Raw genomic sequence first — 15,778 nt, forward strand, 5'->3', positions numbered from 1 at the left:
ACATTTACACATTTACAGTAAAAAGCAAAAACTTGCTTTTTTAAAATAGCACGAAAACCAGCTCACAGTTACAGCCATAACAGTTACATGAGTGCAGGGCATCGTGACCACCAGCTCTCTGCACAAGGACGCAGATAGGTCGCCGCAAAACCACTAAAAGTCTTATAGATCAAATCCTCCAGTGAGTGAACCTCCGAGCACTTACAGAAGGCCACTCAGACCTGGCAGACAGATCACAATGATGGGTGAGTCTACCACAACCTGTCACAAACCTTAATGCACAATGACTTATATGACTAAACATATTACTTGAAGAGTCAAAAACAGAAATAGTATGTAATGTTGGTCAGTTTGCATCTGAAAACCTTTTGTGTCAATGCCAGGCGGCCCATCAATCCAAGAATACTTTGTGGGTTGAAATTCGAGATACTGTTTCTCAGAGCTGTCAACTCATCAAAGAGGCTATGAGTGAGATTTTACTCACTCATAGCCCCGCCCCCTGTACGCATTTTTAAGCACTGTGTATTGTCAAGAATTGGCCAATTCTTGACCCCCCCAGATGCGTACATACTAAATGGTTGGCCCCCTAGCCCAAGGATATTTTCGATCTGATGATAGGTAATAGTTACTTACGTTTTGATCCAACTTCTTTGCGTTTGAGTTGAACCACTGATGGATAGATACGTTTGAAGAGATTTGTTTTTCAAATTCTTTATGGCCTTTGCGTTGTACCTCCCGCCATCCCTGGTGCTTGCAACTGACGCTCCGATTACAAACTGTGCATTGAAAACTGTGTTTCTCTGCTTTCTCTGCGATAACACAAGGGTAGGACTGTGTCCATTCTGTTTTTAATGATGACTTATACCTGGCCGTACCACTAAACCTGGTCTTTTTCGGCGGAACCGATTCACTGCTGCTGTCGCGGTCCCCGTCACCCATTTTTGATAACTCACGCGCTGAAACACCTGTGATTGTTGTGACCTAGTTTCATGACAGCAGTTAGATCTACGGTGGCCTGTTGGATGCGTCCAAATTTCCTGACTATAGTGACAGTGCTTGACGCGATCGGGAAGGGCATTTAAAAAAAATGTACGTGAGAAAAAGGCATCAGCGCGTGAGACCGTGAGGCAGGTCATAAATGCGTGGTCTGGTTTCTATTATAATATTACTGCATAGCCGCATCAGTTTATTAGTTTGTATATCTCACGTCATACAAAAAGGAAAACATTTCCCTAGAGATTTTACATTATAGACATTATAGACAGCTACATTGTCTGAACAGCCTGGACGAACATGTCACAAAGTGGCAAATTAGCAGGCATGTTTGTCTTTTTTCCTCTGTGCACTCAACAAGCTCACACATTGTGGCAAACTGTCCCGGGAGAGTGTTTCCCGGCGCACCCAGCCTGGCCCATCTCATTATGACGCGTGAATAAATCGCCTGAACGACTGCAGCGCAGAGGGACAAAAGGCACAGTGGTTTTCTTGGCTCGTTTCTTTTTCTGCATATGCGGCCACGCACAATAATGAGGACAATGTTAATACACTGGGTAAACATGGAAGGTCGGAGCAGATGACAGTGAATAGTCGGTTGTGGTGTAACGACCCAACTATCCATCGCATTCTGTGGCCACGGACACTTAGCACAGGATGTATGTTTTCATAAATACTTAATAAAATGGCTATTGCTCATCGGCGTGGCTTCATGCTGCTCGGAGCACTCAGCCGTTGTTAAAGGCTTAGTTTGCAGTCTGCCGTGCGGGTTACATGAGGTGATACTCCACTCACTGCGCAGGCTTGGATATCGTAATGCTGTGGAATTTAAGCTATGTGCACAATGTATCACCAACAGCAAACCCAAACATGAGTATTGGCATGTGTCTCCGGCTAATGGAAAACACTGCATGCCAATCTTGTACTTAAGTGTGATGTTTGCACTTTCAGGGTCATCACGGCAAATAATCTGAGTGTGGAGTCATTGGCAGAGTATTTCACGTAAAGGTTTACAACAGGCACCTAATTATTGACCAGGGATTGGAACTAGTCCAAAAAAGGATTCTGGCCCTGACCTCTTGTTGCTGGATTCAAATAGCACGATGCCTCATTTACACGTAATACTGGGTGAGTTCAGCACGTATATTGACCGGTGTAGTACTGCAGTGCAGCGCAGGTTCACGAGGGTTCACGCAATGCAACAGAGAAGTACTGGTCTAATTACCTATACATTTCTCCAAATGGTGGTGTTCAGACAAAATAGACAGTGATTCTTTAAGCAGGCCCGCACCTCCCCCACACCAGCGTCCGCATCGCGCCCGAGACTAGTGGGACAACACACATTGATGTGAATGAATTGAATGATTTCTTGCGGGTCCCGAACTGAACCCGCCTGGCATGAAGGGCGTCCCTGGCGTGAGGGTTTGAGGGGTATCTTTTCTCTGGAAGAACTGGACAATGATTTCTGTAAACCATACATTTCATAGCTAGATAATTAAAGAGTTACTTTCGTTCACATTTGGTCCTAAATTGAGCCCATTTTAGTCCTGATGTGGACTTGGTTTGGTCCTGTTATAGCCCTTGTTTAGTCCCTATTTTGATGTGGTGAATGTGCAAGTGTGAACCTACCCTTAATTTGTTGAATTTGCTATGTTTTGACCAATCAGACCAATAACAACTATTTTACCTCCATTTTAGTGTAAGTAAGTGTCTGGAGAGGCTACTGGGCAAAGAATGTAGGCTTATAACTGTGGCCACCAGTGAACACCAAATTGTATGAGGGCATCAACTCACTAAACATGAAAGATAAATACTATTTATCATACACATTTATTTTATTTGATACCAACCAACAATCTTGCACAATAGGCACTTACTATAAAACATTTGCTTTCAAGAACGCTTTGAGCCCTGCAGACACATACACATTATCTCAAGTGTTGATACAACGGCAAACAAGAAAGGTCAAAAAACTAGCAAACAAATCAACTCCACGTAAAACGAGACTCTTCAAATAAAAGGACAGACAGTGAGCGTATAGCCACCGTCACTAACAACACCCTGGCTTCTCTCAAGGCTCTTGATGTGCAAAAACAGCAAAACCCCCTGAGATAAAACCGTCTCAGACACAGATTTAAGTGTAAAACGGCACACAACTTTTCATGCATGCATTTTTTTTCGAAAGCACTTCTGTTGTAAGCAGTTTTATTTTCATCCTCTTTTCACAAGGCAATGTTTGTCTACAATTAGGGAGAGTCGCGTACCAGAGTAAATTGTTTTGTAACTGGTACTGCTGTTACCGTTTTAATTAACTATCAAAAGTGGCAGAGTTTTATTCTCAGATCATGTTTAATTAAGGCTCTAATTTGTGTACCCTTAAAATAGAGCGTAATTATTGCATGAATACATCTGGTGAGCTTGTAAATTAACTCTTGCACAGGAGCTCATACATATTTAAATACTATTACGGCCAAGGACTCCAACATGCAGGGCTGGCTGTGTAGAAGAAGCTTGTTCATGCACAAGGTTAACAGGGCTTTTCCTCTGCACAAGCCTGCAGTGGAGCACCATTTCACTCTCACGCTGTTAATTACTCAGACGAGATAATAAAACAGCAGCGATGATTAATACATTGCTCCGGATGATTTCCATACACACTCCAGGAAAATGTGCACATAATAAGTTTTTTAAATGAAGACGCGCAGAGGAAAGCAACTGCGTCGCTTTGAGGGGAAGAGCAGTGTCGCTTCCTGAGTTCAAGCCCAGTAATGACTAGCTTAAATATCATTTGTGACTTGGATCATAAGTTATTCACACTGAAGCTGATTCATTATGCAAGCTTGAAATGTAATATCGCTGATTATGTGCGACACTAGGTTTTCATCTGGATTCAGACAGCCATGTTACGCTGAGCAACTAAATGTTTTATCGTGTTACAGATTATTTTCTATCTTGTATAACGTTCTGACAGCCTGCTCTATGCAAATTAGTGCAGTAGGTTGCACTCGCTCTCTAGACTTAAACGATGGAGGGCACGGGCATATATAACTCTATGGAAGAATCACTCTTTTGTGAAAGAAATATATATTAGTTATGATCAACAAGTAATTTAACTATGCATAAGACATTTTCTCCACAAAGTTGCCATATTCATTTTTCAGTTCAAGTTTGAAGAATGGCTCCACTTTCTGAAGATATTGTGAATAGTAATTTCACTTTTATTTATCCTGACAGAAAAAAGGTTGGACTTTGTGCCTGTTTTGTGCTTGTTTCAGTAATTACAGAGATATGAACCATAAACCAAATCAACACATTCTACCATCACATTCTGACATGCCCTCCAGTGTTTGCTTTTCCAGAAACAAATTCCACTAGCCATGAATAAATAATTCTGATTCTTTCGGATCGGAGGGGACGCCCACTAAATGGACCTCTGTGAGGGGAGAAATCCATTCATTACGATGTAGAACAGAAGCTGTGTCACCCACTGTTCAACAACTACAGGACAAACGTAGACTTTAGTACTTTGTGCCAAACACAGACATGAAGAACAAATCAGTCGACCCAAAACAGCTCAGATTTGTGTAAACAGACAAGAATGCTAGCTATATTAGATAAGACACAACTTGAATTACTTGTTCTTAAACATAATTTACCAAGCAATGTATAAAAAGAGGGAAAAAGTTGCGTTTTCTATTGAATCATCGGAGAGCCGACTGTATCTATGAGTATTCTACAATGGTGTGATTTCATGTGAATGTTGCCTAGTAAACATGTCTTCATTACTGTACGTTCAGCTAGGGCATATTTCTGGACTATAACAGTAGCTGGCCTTGATCATCTCATTGTATTGATAGATACTGGTGTCTGCACGCTATAAATCCTACAAGAGCTTTTAGAGATTGTCATGACTCTTCACCATTTGGCTCCACAATTTAGCTCATTCATTCATGTAGTTTCCAATTTACTCAACAGTGTGATTTCAACCTAATAAAAGCAGAAAAATGCAGTTGTCGTTCATAGCTGGATCAATGTTCTACATCAGGGATGGCTAACATGTTTTCAATATTTCAATATGTTATCATTTCATTTTCAAGGGGCACAAAGAAGGGTCAATACTGTGAATCATTGAAACGGATGCATTTGACACAGCTTTGACTGAGCCACTGTGTCTTTAATGATGCTTGAGGTCTGCATCACAATGCAAGACAATTTGATTGAAGTAATAGTAGTATAGTTAGAGATAGTTCATTTTGCAGTAAAGGTTGTGTCAATGATCATTTGGGCCAATTAAGCAGGTCTGAACCGCTCATTTGGCCCCCGGGCCATCGTTTGGAAACCCCAGTCCTACATGGTATAGATTTGAGTTTTCTTTCACAATAAAATGTCTTCCTCCTACTCAGGGTTTTCAGCTTCTGGTTATATGTTCTGGTGTGAGGACTTTTCCCCATTCAAAACATAAATTATGTTTAAAGTTCTTAATCACTGTGCAACGGTCCTAATTTTTCATCATTCTGAAACAATGGACCCCAATAGGTTTTATATCTGACGGCCTTCTTAATTATCCAGGCCTGTGGTTGCATAAAGAATGCACTGGCTTGTGGCCCTTTGAGCCAGGATTTCTATTATCACTTGGAATTATACCGTTTTTCCCCGGAAACATATGAAAATTGCACACTTTAAGGTCATCACTTAATCCGCTTGGACTCTAAATACAGTCAGGAGCTAAGCTGATTTTGTTCTGGTCTCATTTTCTACAAGTAAATGCCACTTCTTTTCAAATGATTGAATCTCATTCTGAAACAGCCCTGACTTTCAAGCCCCAGAGCCAGAGCCATGCCGAGTTGTCCAGTATAATGATCCCAAATACATCCAAGGAAGCGGTCGAAACCCTTCATCCATTTTTCATGCTTGTTTAACTTTTTTCCAAGGCTCCTCACTAAATCCATTTTCCACAGGAATTCTGAGCAGCCTTAGCCCCAGATTGGCTCAGACAGCTTGTTAAATATATATCGAGTCGAGCTGTGGGCAACCTGCTGAAGAGGCACTGTACAACACGGTGACGGGAAGGAACGATGAGCCCGGCCGGAGATCAGAACCTTAGAAGAAGACTTTTGGATCAGCTTTTTCTTTCGTGGAAACACATTCAACTAATTGTTCGGTATCACTTTGTTCAGTTTGTGCATGACAGAACAGCAAGTGTCCAAGGTTTTGTTCTCTAAATATTGGTATCGAGCCAATGAAATAATTGGACACTGCGTTTTCCCAGTGGCGAAGTGCCCCGGGTCGTTCCTGGTTTGTTCTCAGTGCATCGAATGTCGCTGACAGTGAGAAACAATTTACATAAAAGAACAATTAGGCTAAAATTGCGGCTCAAACATGCAAGAATGATATTAGATTCACAAATAAATATATATTTTCAAATGATTTTTCCAAAGTTAAAAGTTGATTTGTGATTTTAACAACAAATTAACATCAACATCTCAATAGATTTTAAGAGTGAGGATGTTTTTCCACGTATCCAAGCAGCTTCTTCAGTTCATATCGCTCTGAGGGGAGGAGCTAACTAGTGAAACTAACAGAATCAGAAAAGGTTTATTGCCATTGTCAATGAACGGAATTACCAAACATAGGAACTTGCTTTGGTGCTCTTATTAGCATATTGTGATTAGCCCGATTCGTTCCTTTGTTCAGGTTAAACCCTGAGAATGGAGTTAATAAATGTTGTACCTTAAGAACCCCAACTTCTGTTCTGAGATGGATTGTTTTTCCTGACAAATCCAGCCACTTTGACTTTTCTCTCAAACCGCCTCTTCTTATCGCTAACAGCAGGAAGACAAGTATTGGATATTGGTATTCGCTGGACAAATCCATATCAGCCCAGATCTAAAGCAGACACTGGCAATGGGGCTTTCGTTCTAATTTCTCACTTCGTTTTTGTTTGGATTCATAGTCCATAGCATGTTGTATAGTGCATTATATCATTGCATTATTGTAATTGTGTACATTTAGTATGATGCAGTTAACGGTTTAGAAAGCATAAATGTTTCAAAGAGCCGCTTCAATTTATAATTTTATTGTAGTATTTTCCACAAACAAATCAGCAATTTATTTCAGACAATATAAAACCTAATTGTGATCAGAATATTTGTGTAACAACAGTGGAATCTAAACTAAGCTTCTTTAGAGATAAAAGCTAAGGTTGTTAGCTGTGTCTCAGAATCACAGGGCGGTGATCAGAAATGTACTTTTGGAACCTTGAACTACAGTAGGCGCCTGTCCGACTGCCTCAGAGGTGCTATACATACATGGAAAGTGACTTGGTTTGATTTTTGGTGTAATTAACATTGTATTATTGTAAATTCTACCACGCTGAAAACTAGAAAAGGAAGAAAAGCGTAAAACACAGGAGAAGAGAGAGAAAAGCACAGATCCTGCCTCTGTTGACTTTTACATTCTATCTACTGTGTCGCTGCTGAACTTTGGGGCTGTTATGGATTCTATCAAATTTCCATTTCAGCGGTGTGAGAACATAATATACAGCCGGTTGTGATTTAAGCACAGCCAAACTGCAAAATCAATACAGGGTCAGTTTGGTTTATTTCACAGAGAGAATGCTGATTTTTCCACTTTTAGCAACACAAGAGACGTTTTAAGCACAGTCCAAGCCAACAAGTCAAAAGTCAGCAATAAATGATGAACAGTGCAAGGTTTGGAGGGTTAATGTTTCTCCAAAGGGTTTTCACATGTTGACCAAAACAGTAACTAATCGTTTTTAAATTATTTCCATGACGTAAGTATTCTAGACAATTACAAGAAATCTGGGCACAGTGTTTACCATTTGTAAGCTAGTCAATAATGCCTTTAGTGTATCAAATAGTGTGTCAAATAAATATGGGAAGGAGTGTCTGGAATGCCTGCCAATGTGGTCAGATAAATTTGGATTGGCTAGGTGTTTTTTTATTTTTTATTTAGTTAATTTGATTGTATTTCTGTTTCTGTAATTTCTTTGTGATTTGAATGCATTTTCCCTGCTGTGTGAAGCACTTTGAATTGCCTTGTGTATGAAATGTGCTCTACAAATAAACTTGCCTTGCCTTGTGTAGCCGTTTTTGTATAGCAAGCCCTTTAATACAATTCTGCACGACTTATTACTCCTCACCTAAAGCATTCATTCATCCACGAAAACAAAGATGCTGTGTGTGCGCTTGTGATACAAGATCAGGCTTCTTTTATCTGATGTGGTGTGGACACATACAGAATATTCCTCACAGCCATGTAGAGCCAGTGACGCAGCGTTTATTTCCCCGCTGTGCCCAGGAGAGGTTTCTCAATTTGTACAAGATAAGAAGAAAAGACGGACTGAAGCGATTGCGTGCAGCTCGCTTCACTTCTCTCATGCGCCAGGAGACTTTCAGCTTTTAAGAAAAACACAAGTGGCAGTGAAAGGATCAAATGGCATTGGAAACACTGTAGAAAAGATATGTTTAATGTATTTTCTCTTTTTCTTTGCAGGAGCTCAACAGATATCAATATAAGTTTATTTATTGTAATAATTGTAAGTAAAAGATTGTTCAATATAGACTTTTTCTTTTTTTTCACCCCGATATCAATATTTGTCTTGTTTATAATCTATAAATTGTTATAAAATTCACTCTTCCCATAACAAAATCTATTCATCTTGGACGTGACATCTTATTTTTGTATTTTTCTTCCGATTATGAACCCACACAGCCATATCTTCAGCTTAATTTCTTCATCGTTTCCATTTGAACTCTTAGCCTGTTTAAAACTAAAACTTTAAAATACAGTAGCCAAGAAGAACAGACATCTTTCCTACCAACAAAAATGCACTCTTTTCTCAACAGCTATAGTCTGTAAACAGGTCTCAGTTTGACTTTATAAACTTGCTTCGGAATTAGCACTTAACCTAAAAAGTCTTTCCAGCTTTCACAAAAACTTTACCGTCTGTATTGGGCTCGATCTCATTTGAAAACAACATTTGTTCCTGTTTTTACTTGGAGAAAAAGAACTGGATTCAAACCAATACACTCGACTGCCAACACAAGTGAGCAAACTGACCTAAAAGTGTAAAACTCTGGTAGTTTTTTCCGACTCACAAATAGACACAAGTAGAATACCTTGTAAATATTTAATGCTACGTACCAAACAAAGAGTGTGTAATTCTAATGTAGCAAGAGAGATTAATATGTTTTGAATGTATGTAGTGCATTTTTGGAGACTCATTGCTTTATTACTTGATGCTCCATAAATTAAATGGATTATTCTAGTGTATTATAAGTAATGCAGGGAGCTCTCTGGGTTGATGAAATGAAAAACATAATTTACCCAGACCTACTAAACCCATTTCCAAGCTTAGATCTTGACACAATTCTTTTTTCTTGTGATAAATAACACAAATGTTTGTCCATGTCTTGAAAGTGGTAGTTTTTTAAACATATCCTCTAACATTCAAACATATCAATTTCACATTATTGAACCTAACATGCCATGAAAAACTGCAAACCAAAATAATCTGCTAAGCATTTTAGAGCTTGGCAACAGACGCTGGGAGTTGAGTTCCACAGAAGGAAAAAATTATTGCAGGCACATTTCCAAATGGCATGTTTGTTCTGTAGCGCTGGGAACTGGTATTTTCATTGGACTGGGGGTGGCATAATATTATACTGTGAAAAATTAATAGATTTCAGAGTATAATTACTGTCCTAATAGCACCCCGAAGTGAAATGTATTACAGGGAATGAGAATGACCAAGAATAGTTATAATCTAGCCCCGAAATCCATCTGTCCAATGCAGCCAGGGTACTGCAGCTGATCCATTTGATATGAGTTTCTTAATCCCCTGTGCAGACAAAGTTTTATTTTTCTTAAAACAGTTGCTTCAGGGAAATATTACAACAAATGATGTGTTCATGGTGTTTTCTCCCTGAACTCCTCGCTTGTTAAGTGAGCAAAGGCAGAGCAGGTTATTATGGGATGTTGTGCTTTTGTTGCACAGCTGCAGTCCTCTTGTCTTAGCAGGAAACACTTTTATCAAGGGCATTGAAGAAAATATAATACAAAAATATGTTTTCTCATTAATTTACCTTTTACTGATGGTGCAGCTATGGGCCTTGGAGCAAACTTTTGATGGTGTTGTCAGGTTGGGCCGGGTTTGGGTGCAGAGCCACACGTGTGAATGAAAGATCGTGCGTGATGAAAGAGGAGTGAGATAATGTGGGTCAGTGGCCGGGGGACAAGTACTTCTGGTACTGGAGACGACTGCAGGTAGAATACTGAGCATGTAAACACACAAATCTCTATCAGGCACAACTATTATTCTGCACAAAAACAAAGGTAGGGAATGGATCAGATTTGGGTTGGGTTTGGTGTAACTTTTCCATGATTGCAACCACGAGTTTACCCTTTTGCAAGTCCCGAACCTGGATACAGTCAGTAGGGTAGTGTCAGAGAAGCAGTCCCGCCTATGCTAGATTATCGTACGCAAACTTCCAGTTCTTTTTATATGACTTATGCATTACCATTCCTCCCTTTTGTTTTTGCTATGCCGGTGATTTTTGTCACTATAAAAATAAACAGCAAACGGTAACACTTCCTATAGCATTGTGCCTCTTTAGGTTTCTGCCTTACAAAAAGATATTTTAGGATATTATTTACCCGCAGGTTATAGAGCGGCTGAAAAAGCATGGCTATATTCTTTGCACACATCTTCAACAACAGTGTCTCAGAGACACAAACACTGGGGAGCTGTCTGATACCAATATAGTCCCTTCACTCAGCCTTGTGTGTCGGCCTGAGACTTGTTAAAGCTACTTTGCTGTGGGTCAAGAGATTTTATATACACTTGAGTACATAATTAATTTATGAGAAATGTGCTAAAGTAACACTGATATGCATAATCAAGTTATCGAATAAGGGAAACATGTACATCATTCACAATTAACTATTCAAATTGAATACATACATTCTGTAAAGCAGTAATTACATGCTATGAACTTCAATTGTTATGAGCAATTTACAGCCGCATTAAGCTACTTAAAGCGTTTGTTCACTTAGTTGTATGTGAACGTGCTGCAACCCTCTTACACCATTAATAATTCCCATATGTAATGAAGCCAGTGTATATATAAGCCACACAGTCAGCCATTTGGAAAAGTGATTTATCGACTCTCAAGATGTAGTAAAAACAGCCAAAACACTATTTTCCAGCTCACACCGTACGGAGGAAATGACATAAAGATAATTGATTGTTTCCATGCAAATGGCTCTATGATTAAATATCGAACTATGCGGTTACACTGAAAGAGAGTAATCACTGCAGCGGCCATCTTGACAGGACACAAGTGGCATCAATGTCACAAGCAGAGGAAAAATCAGATTTGATTCATGCTGCACAAGGGGCGAGCTGAATGGGCAATAACCCAAGGCTTGTCTAAACGTAATCACAGCTAACCCTGCACATCAATGCTCTCTTATTCATGTATAGATTTGCTACATGCTCCAAACAGACAAGTAACAGCATGTCAAAATGTGTCAAGCATTGTCCGATCAGCTTGTATATATATATATATATAGGGTCCCTGCACTTCCAAAGGGCTAAATGAGCATTTTGATGTGGCCGATATCTTCCTATTGATCTGCCCACTCAAGATCTCCAAGCGTAGTTTATGCTCTATATTTAGTACTAAGGGTCCTCATTAATAATACATCCATCAGAAGAGGTTGAGGGACCATAGTCGATTGAGCTGGACGAAGTGTTTTTAAAAAAAGACTAATACAGGCACAATGTTGCCAGTGTGTGAGGCACAAACACACTTGAGTAGTTGGAAGTTGAGAGAGTATTTGAAATAACATTGTTACTTGTGTTAATGTTTCTGTTGAATAACAACATAAACCAATTTTCTGGTCTATAAACAAAATCCTACATGACCAGTGAAACGTGCATTAATGAGAATTATATATATTAAAAAACGATCTTAAGATTCCTATATTGGTGCCTATGCAACATTTAAACACTGTTATATAAATTGAAGGAAGAAGTAGCAGCAAAATAATTAACATTATAAACAAGTCGGTGTAATCCCTCGTTCGTCCAGGAGTGTTCCATTGTAGGAAAAAGATCCAGTTGTTTCATCTGGACCCACAAAAACAATACGTTTTGATTCTCATCCAAGAGTCATTTTCAATCTGCAGATGGAGATTGAGAATTGTTATTCTTTTACTAACAGTGTCCAGATGACTACAACTGAATCTTTTTCTACATTTTAACATTATGTTGTTGTTGCAACTTTATATATTTATATCTTTTTCAAAAAAAAAGGTAACCGAATACATTTGATAAGAAATCCAAAGAAAATATTTATTCAAGTACGGCACCCTTTATACACTACTAAAAACGAATGCTGATATCGCCAAAATCTATCATTTGGCACATGTTTACATTTATAAAAGTCATGTCCATTAGCCCTGCTGCTGTTAAGTTCTCCATTATGTGATTTCTCAGTAGATTAAAAGCGAAAAAATCCTGTTGTAATCTCACAGAGCACCAAGTGACCTCAGTGACCAACAGTCCATTAGCAATTAGCGCTAATATCCACCCATTACATCTGGTCTAGCTGTTAGCAGATGTCCCAAAACATGTCCAGCTCTGATGAGAGTCACTCGTGAGAGTTAGCTTGATGCCCACATGTGTTGCACAAATCCAACCAGTTATTATTGAAAACCTTGAGCCTGTTGAGTGGCTTTAGGTGGAGCAGAGACTTGTCCGGAGGGATCTTGTTTGGATTGGACACATTTGCTTTGCCACAGACTGCACTAGTAATGACAGCCTTTGAGCAGCCACACAACCACACAGATCACGGCTCGCTGCAGACAGCCGCTCTACAGGGGGATTACTGTATACGGACTGACCTGCACCATGGCACTCTGCCTCTTGTTGACAGGGAGTAAATCCTGAATGTATTCTACCAGTCAAAAAGCTTAACCCCCTATAATAAACCAAAAAGGGGATTGATGGGGGTCCTCGTTCCTCCCTCGTTCCTCCCTCGTTCCTGATGGGGTTTAATGCAGTATAGAAGGTAATCAAGTTCATCAATTTATTTGCGACTATTGGCTATAGAAATAGTTTTCAATGAATTATGTAATCGAATAATTGTTAACTGGTGAACAAGATGTTCACAAACAGATTAAGTACGAAATCTATACTGATTGTAAAAATACTATAAAATAAAATAATAATAATGATGATAGTTGCAGCCCGAATCTCGTGCTCTGTAATAGGAGACTGTGGGAAACAAGAGTAGTTAAAAACATGAACTATGTACATATTTAAAATAAATAATAAAATCCATGTTTCTAGGCTAATGCATGATCTATGACTCAACTTCAACTATTGAGTCAGCCTTAGTCAAGCCTAGTTTTACTGGTGTTTTTGGTTTTATATATCGAACTAGCAACTTCACCTTTTTTATTTTTTTTATTTTCATTAAAACATAAAAGATAAATATTACCTGTGGAGTGCCCCAGGGGTCCATTCTCATGCCGCTCCTCTTTTCTCTCCATCTCCTCCCACCAGGGTCGGTTCTCCACAGCACTGCTTTTCATTTTCAAACTGAGGGCAGTAAAATCTATGTACCACTGAAAAAAGGTCAATGCATAAAACAACACTTAAAAGTACATTGATTAAATCAAAACATGGATGTTTTTGAAATAGCTTAATTTTAAGGATAAAGCGACAGAGGTCCTGTTGTTCAGCTCAAATGATGCCCCCCCCTGTGTAAATGTTGAGTTTGGCCCTCTTGTTAACTCGGTGTGAAGCGAGACAGTTCTATGAAACTTGACGCTCAAATTAGCTTGGTGGTCAAGTCCAGCTTCTTTCAGCTCAGGCAACTGTCCAAAGTTAAACCATTTGTTCCACCGCATCAGTTGGAGACCGTTTAGATTACTGCAGTGTACTTTATGTTGGGCTTAATCATCACTGGCCCAACTACAGCTTGTTCAAAATGCTCCTGCTCAGCTTTTAACTGGTACTAAAAACAAGAGCCCATAAGCTTTAATAGACAGGACAGTTTAAGCGTGGAATGGAAATGAGACAAGGGAGAACATACAGCAAATGGTTGAAGTTTATCCTGTGGTTTGCATTGTCTCATGTGCATTTGTGTGTTAAGCACTTTGGTCGACTTAAATTAAAATAAAGTTGGATTATACATAAAATATCTGGGCTTCCTGTCTGGATTATTAAATCTGCATACAGAACACATTCTACTTGTGCTATGCTACATTGTTAACAAGTACATTTTTATTTTATTTTTGGTGAAGTTAATAATGTTACTTCCTGGTTGGAGATGAGCAGCAGATGTTCCCAAGCATATCTATTGTAAACAAGGGCCAAAATCGACACAAATACACAATAAGAAAGAAAATAAAGGTGTTATTGGGTCTTGTTATAACAAGACCCAATAACACCTTTATTTTTACTTCAACAATTGATTAAACTGACAGAAAACACACAACTGTCAGTCGCATATTGATGACACAGACATGGGGATCCTGTTTTCGAACTCAGCTCTACTTCCCGCCATCAAACAAAGCAATAATTAGAAAAAACATGAGAACCTGCACTTTAATGTTGAATAAATAGGTTAATGACTAGGGCGGACTGTTTCATTTCCCTGTAATATCACATGTGTTGCCTTTCATCCCAAAGACACCAGCTTCCATAACATGTGTAAAGCTCCTGGCAGAGTGCATTTATGTGTCAGTGTTTGAAAAGCCCCTGGATCAAAGTGTCAGGTCTCTCCCGGGTGCACCGCAGTCGGGGACCAGAACTGTGTGTGTGTGTGTGTCTGCTCGTCATCCTCCTGTGCCCACACACCAGCGCCATTGTCCCTTCTGCCTCTGGAGATAACATGTGACACGCGCTGCTGTGCCAGTTTAATTCATAATAATAGGCAGTGCTTGTCAGGAGTATTAATCACAGTCCCAGAAAGCAAAGGATTGTGGGAAGTTCATTCGCATTCAAAAGCTGCCGCCGTGAGTCCTTGTAGTTCAGATGGGGAGAGCGATAATAGTGCCTTGAGTGTGACAGGCATCACATACAGGCAGCCCTTGACCTCGCTGCACCCCTGTCTTCAGTTAACTAGCACATCAAAGCCAAGCGTGAATGGTGTCTGTTTAGTTTGAATGAAGAAAGAGGGAGAAAGAGAAACCTGGTGGCTGAATGTTAATGATAGAGTTTAGCAGATGATAAGGAGACCCACTCACTGTGAGGGCTGGTTCAATTAACTCCATTAACTACCAGTTTTGAAAGCTTTTGTAATAGATTTTGAATACTCTTTGTTTCAAAAAATCAATTGTCAATGTTTTGTTTTCCTTTAACAGTAGAGCTTTACAACAATTGCTACAAAGACTTATATCAGGCATAATAAATACAAATAATTAAAAGGTGAAAGTGTAAATGATGCTGATAAAAATACTACTTTCTCACATCAGTCTATGTGAGGGTTGAAAGGGCTGTTGGAAAGCAAATTAAGCTTTAGGAAATTAAGCTTGATGTCTGTGGCCAAAAATCTAGTAAAAAAGAATTAGCTTCTTTGACACGATGTCAGAATCAGAATACTTATCTAGGGCCACACAAACAGTTTGTAAAATGTGCTTTCAGTACAGTATCTGAAAAGGATGCTCATGTCAACTGTGTTATCACAAAATACATATGACCTCTGCAAAAAAATGTTCTCCTTCACCCTTGCTGTGTGAAGGAGATGAT

This window comes from Eucyclogobius newberryi, unplaced genomic scaffold (genome assembly GCF_026437365.1).
Source record: "Eucyclogobius newberryi isolate DKJ021-1_F unplaced genomic scaffold, fEucNew1.0.hap1 SCAF_6, whole genome shotgun sequence".
In the NCBI taxonomy this organism is placed as follows: domain Eukaryota; kingdom Metazoa; phylum Chordata; class Actinopteri; order Gobiiformes; family Gobiidae; genus Eucyclogobius; species Eucyclogobius newberryi.